Source organism: Gavialis gangeticus, unplaced genomic scaffold, assembly GCF_001723915.1.
Source record: "Gavialis gangeticus isolate Ggan-Ray unplaced genomic scaffold, GavGan_comp1, whole genome shotgun sequence".
Taxonomy (NCBI): domain Eukaryota; kingdom Metazoa; phylum Chordata; order Crocodylia; family Gavialidae; genus Gavialis; species Gavialis gangeticus.
Window position 1 is genome coordinate 15272606 of NW_017729006.1, and position 6115 is coordinate 15278720.

At 47.6% G+C, this 6115-nt stretch overlaps 1 protein-coding gene across 2 annotated transcripts in view; it reads left to right on the forward strand.

Moving 5' to 3' along the window:
* The first annotated feature begins 2891 nt into the window (after positions 1-2891).
* The window catches only part of DNAJC13 (DnaJ heat shock protein family (Hsp40) member C13), a 104257-nt gene continuing 101033 nt past the window's right edge, over positions 2892-6115 (forward strand). For both annotated transcript variants that reach the window (XM_019508849.1, XM_019508850.1), the window contains exon 1: positions 2892-3065. The gene's annotated coding sequence lies outside the window, so the exon portion shown is untranslated. The remainder of the gene's footprint in view (positions 3066-6115) is intronic.

The following is a 6115-nucleotide window of genomic DNA, read 5'->3' on the forward strand; positions in this document are numbered from 1 at the left end:
ATCCCCCCTCAGCCTTCTCTTCTGGAGGCTGAACAGGTTCAGGTCCTGTAGCCTCTCCTTGCAGGGCCTGCCCTGCTGCCCCCGATAATGCGAGTGGCCCTCCTCTGGACCCTCTCCATGTTGTTCACATCCCTCTTGAAGTGCGGCATCCAGAATTGGACGCAGTACTCCAGCTGCAGCCTAACTAGTGTCGCATAGAGGGAGAGGATCACCTCCTTTGACCTGCTTGAGATGCATCTGTGGATGCACGACAAGGTGTGGCTGGCCTTCCTGACTGCATCCCCACACTGCCGGCCCACGGTCATCTTGGCATCAATAGCGACTCCAAGATCCTTTTCTGCCTCTGCACTGATGAGAAGGGAGTTCCCCAGCCTGTAGGTATGGTGCTGGTTGTTCCTCCCCAGGTGCATCACCTTGCACTTGTCTGTGTTGAATCCCATCCTATTCTCATCTGCCCACCCCTGTAACCTGTCTAGGTCTGATTGTAGCCTATTCCTTCCTTCTAGTGTGCCGACATCCCCCCGCATCTTAGTGCCATCAGCAAATTTGAACAGGGTGCTTTTTACCTCCTCGTCCAAGTCACTGATGAAGATGTTGAACAGTGTGGGCCCGAGGACTGAGCCCTGCGGAACCCCACTGCCCACAGGTTTGACCTAAATCAGTTAAATCTGATACTACATTCTACCAAGTTTATCTCAAATTGGTTTCAGCCATTTTCAAACTGGTTTACGTGCACTGAATATCTGTTCTGTTACAGGTTTAAACCAGTTTCTGATCACTTAAACTGGTTTATGTGTAATGTCTGTCCCTAGCCTAAATGACTGGGAGAGCCTGCAGTGAAATCCTAGTTCCACTTATTTCAGAAGCAAACTTCCATTTGACTATAGGGGAGCCCGGATTTCATACCTGGTGTTTTCTTTACTGCCATATTTTTTTTAATGACTTAGACTGAAGGTTATAACAAAATACATCTGTGAGGCCTAAACTTGCCATGCAGCCTTAAAAAAATCAGGTAGAGTGTTCAAAATGCAGTATAAGTATAATGCCCAGAAAAAAGATCATGCAATGACTGAAGAAAATAACCTGCTGTGTATGGAACAAGCTTATGTTTTCAATGCTTGGGAGCTCTCAGGGTGCTTATACATGAGCAGGGAGGCTGCTCTGATGCACTGGAATTCCAGTGTGTCAAGCAGACTCAGTTAATCAAATCTGCTGGAGTATAGCAATTACCGTGCTCCAGCAGTCTCCAGTGTCTTGTGTATAAGTGTCTCAGAGCTGCTCTGTTCAAGTGCCCCCCACCCCTCCCACTCCCGGAGTACATATTTAAAAGCCTTCAGATAATACTGAACTGTTTTAATGTCAGGAAGGTAAGACGGTATGTTTGCCATCAGCATTTTCAGGACTGTTCTCTCCATGAGACATTGGCTTAATATACCACTAACACCCCTTCCCTTTACACCTAAATGCATCTGTAACCAAACAGGAACAGGGTTTGAAGTGAGGAAAATGTCCTATGTCAGCTGGTAAAAAAGCGTTACCTAGCAGAAGCAGTTTCCTGATTCTCTCCAGGACATCAAGTGGCAAGACACCCTCACTGAGAATGAGGGTCCCTGGTGGATGAGCCTATACACCACCCTGATCCCGCAAACCACCAGGGACCTCAGCAGGCAGCTCCTCCATGCAACTGTCTCCACAGGCATGCATCTGGCACACTTCACAGACTCCCCTGCCACCTGTCCTTCTGTGAGCAGAGGGAGACTGGCACACACCTACCTAGAGTGCCTTAGGCAACAGCTCCTTCACTGCCTCCTTCAGGTTTTGGCTGCACTACTCCCTGCATCTTTTTGTTTATGTATTCCCCATCCGCAGCCCCACCAAGTCCTGGGACCTCCTGGTCAACCTGTTCCTGGCCCTGGTAAGCTAGCAAGCTACTGACCCAGAAGAAAGCAGGGGACTGCGGGACTCTTTGGAAGGTAAGGGACTCTTCTAGCCAAGGGATCCCTGGGGACTATGGGGCCATTTTCCTATCCCTGGGTTCACACCTCTGGGCAGAGCTTCACCAGGCAGTGTCCACTGTCTCCCTGGACTCATTCCAGGGCCAGTGGGCACTGTCTGGCAGGGTCTGCGCAGCGTCCCCTCTTGGTGTGCCTGTTTTGAACCTTTGATCATCATTCCCACCCCTGTTTTCTTGTTGTCCGCACTAATCACATGATGTGCATTCTGTGCTCCCCCATATTAAAGGGGGGGAGCTTTTAGCTTTACTGGGTGGACCCCATCCCCAATGCACATCAAAAAGGCCTGCTCACTCCCTGGCTCATCCTTCCTTCCTGCTTCCGCTTCCCTGCCTTATCTTTCTCCCTTGTTTCCATCCTCTTCACCCTTCTGCCTCCCTTCTCCAGCCTCCTCCTCTTTCTCTGGCTCTTGTCCTTTCTCCTCCTGCCCCTTTCCTCACTTCATGAGCCCCACAACCAGGAGTCACCACACGACCACCCCTTGGGACTGACTTGGTGTCGTTCTCTCTTACATATTCCCCCTCAGGTCACCACCTTGTTCCTGTTCTCAAGCTCTTCCCTCAGCCTCCAGGTCGCCTAATTACACCCCCATCCCAGTCCCTCCCAGCTTCCCACGACCTGCAGCTTTACGAGCCCCCCCCCACTCCGCGCTCAGTCCCTCCCTGCCGCGCCTCAAGCCCTGCCCACCCCGAGCTCTTCTCAGGCCCCGCCCCCTCGCTGAAAGCCCCCTGGCGCCGGGAAGGAAGCGCTCCGACTAGCGCTTGCGCGCAGCCCTCAGGGGGCAGGGCCGTGTCCCTGCAGGAAGCGGGGGGGAGTCAGCTGAGCGGGTCTCGTGACAGGTCGGGCTGGCCAGCGCATGCGTATAGAAGGCGGTCTGCCTGCCTAAGTCAAGATGGCGGCCTCCACGGCCAGGCTCTGAGGGACTTGGGGCACAGCGGCGGCAGGGTGTGAGGCTCTGCGAGGCTGTGGCGGCAGCAGCAGGGGGAGCCGTGGCTAGATCTGCTCTTGGCCGTCACTGCCGCCGGGAGCCCGGGCAGCGCAGCTCCCGGCCAGGTGAGCCTCGTGTCCCCGCCCTCGCTCGGGAGCGGCTTAGGGCTGCGAGCGGAGCCGTGGAATCCCCGTGGTGCTCCCCTCCCGCTGCGCTCTGCCACTGCCCGCCGGCGGGCTCTGCTGCTTTCCTTTGCTTTCCCTGCCTGGGGGGATGTTGGAGGTAGAGCCTTAGCACCTGGAGGGAGTGAAGAGCCCGAGGGGATGCAAAGAGCCAAAACGGCAGGGTTGGACCCCAGATGTGCTTCGGGGCCCTCTGCCTCTGGGTGGAGTTGGCACTTTGAAGCAGTGGGAACCTGAGGTGCCTAGGTTGCACCCCTCTCCTTTTCCTACCCTGAGTCCAACCCAGCTACTGAGGGTTGCAGAAACAGCCCTCCGAGTAAGCATTAAGTAGGCACCGAAAGAGTCTTGCCTGCTAGTGAGACGTGTGGCTTGGAGCCTTCTCAGTTGGTGGAGCCATTTGGAGCAAGACTCTGGCATGCCAAGTAGCCAGCTTCTTAGAGGGACAAGTTGTCCTTTGCCAGCTTTCAGGCACAAATGTCCTTCATCAGGCATAGGAAAAGTCTCCCTATGCCTGGAGAAAGGTGTTTGTGCCCAAAAGTGTACAAAGACCTCTTTTTTTAACTATTGAGTTGGTCTAATAAATGATATCACATCTACCAAAGAACTTTGCCTGCCAGTGTCCCTCTAGGGTTGTTTCCTATAACTCTTAAGACAAGCGGCATTCAGCTCCCCAAGGTTGAGCACTAGCAGGTCTCGTTGATCTCAACCCCCAGTTAAGTTTAAGGCTTTACTTCCTTTTATTTTGGGAGTTGGAGTGTTGTGGCACAGCAGGCACTGGCTTGTTTCTGTTTTCCATGTGGCTGTTCAGGGTTGTTTATCTGCCGCTTCTCTCATCATATATGACTTTTAAAAAAGGGATGTAGGGGCTAACTGGTAGTGTTTAGTAATATTGTAGCTGTGATCTTGGCTCAGGAATTTATGCAAGAGGCAAGGATGTTTTGGGTGATATCTTGTAGTGGACCAGCTGTGTAGCTGGGGTAGAACTGGACAAGCTTTTGAATGCAGAGCTTTCTTCTTTCTGAAGAAAGTAAATCGGTGATTCCTTCCTTTTTTCTTTCCTTCAGTAGTGGGTAGAGCTGTAAAAATGAAAGGGGGGGAGAAATTCCCAAGGAATGACACTGTTTCCATTCTTGAATCAAAAGAACATGAAGGGCTTCTGTATTCCACAGTCAAGACTATTATAGCAAATGCTGCATAACTTTTAAAATGCTACACTTCTATTCTGTAGTCTGGCTGAGCCCATTAACATGCATCTTGTTCTAATCCCTGTGTGCTGTGGAAAACAAAATGCTAACCCACAGCACCACTGATGCTTTAGGGTAAAAATGAATATGATTTTTTCTTTTTGTCTTTTTAAAAAACAAAACAAACAAACCCTCTCACAACTAAAGTTGAATCCTTAAGCATTCAAAAAACTAAACTTCCTCCAGTAAAAAGTTCAGAAATACTCTTCACTTCGTATATTCTTAGCCCTCATTACTTTTTCTTCCATGAAACAACTATTTTTGGGGTTGTTGTTTTTTTTTCTCTCTCTCTTCTTTTTGGTAATATCTTGTGTATATGACTAGCTTCTTCTGGTGACACACTGTACATCATAGTTTCCTTTATACATATATTTGTCTTGAGAGAGTGAATCAGACTTCAAGCATTTTTGCTTGAAATCAAACTTTCAGGATATTAATGTAGAACTAATTTTTCACAAAAAGGCTTGCTAGTTTTAAGTTACTAAGAACTGGAATGTTATTTCAAACATCTTGGATCATAATTCTTTCTCTCTTCCCTGTGAAACTTTCCTTCTCTCTCTTCCCCTTCCCCCCCCAAAAAAAGCCCAACTTCATCAGGCAACTGAACTGTAAGTAAGTATTTCTTTTAAAAAACATACTTATGAATGCTTTTTAAAAAGCAGAACAATCTTGTTCTGTTGGTAAATGCTTAAACTGCATACAGTAGAAATAAGATAGAAATAAGAATTTTCCGGGCACGCTTCTTGTGTAGTAAGGTTTTTTTTTTTTTTTTTTTTTTTTGGGGGGGGTGTCCCCACCAAGGCCATCATAAGAGAACAAGTAATCCTATAGGCATCTTTTTGTATAGTCTCAAAACTGGAAGACTACAATATTTCAATGCAGCTATTCAAAGTTGAGAAATGTGCCAAAGAGAGAGTAGTAGCTTAGGTAATGCTTACTGAAAATGCTGAAATACAGCTTGTCTCCTATGCAAAGTGGAACTCTTTTTGTACATAATATGCTGTGAAAAGGAATTTTGTAACTTTTTCAAAGTCTTGTGTTCATTTCTTCTATGCAGTTAGAAGACCATCAAGAAGGAAAAATGCCCAAAGCAAATAAAACCCCTCTATTTAAGGTCATCTTTTGAACATATGGCTTGACCTATTAATTTTCCACTTGGATTTAATTCTTTTTAGGGTAGAAAATGGATTTAAGTCACAGGTCTTCAACTCATGTCTTGTGCAGAGTGTATTGCCCACTAGACCTTTTTTTTTTTTTTCCCCCCCTGTTAACTGCGGCCAAGGAAATGATGACAAGGAGAGCCAAGTGTGATATTGCTTGAAGCATGGTACTTGCTCTGCTGGCGGTGGGCCCACTGTGTTGTTCCAGGCCAGGCCTACAAATGTATCAACTTTATGGAATGGAACTTGTATTTGTGTTTTGACACCCTTGTAACTTGAACCAGAGTCACAAAATGTGTTACCTTGTTCTAATCCCTGTTAACTGTAGAGAACTAATACATGTGGAATCAAAATGCCCCTGCCTGCCTTCTTTTCTTTCTTTAAGTGTTTTCTTTTGTTCTTTCTTATCCTCCTCTAATAGCTTTGGTTCAACCTCTTTCCAGCTGATTTCCAAGCTATGCTCCCTCCTCTCCTCAGTCTTCCACATCATGCCTACCTTCACACTCTAGTTCTAACTCCTTTTTGTCTTTTGTTTTGTTGTCTTAGACTAGGTCTGCTTTGCTTTTTTTTTTTTTTTTTTTTTCTTCAA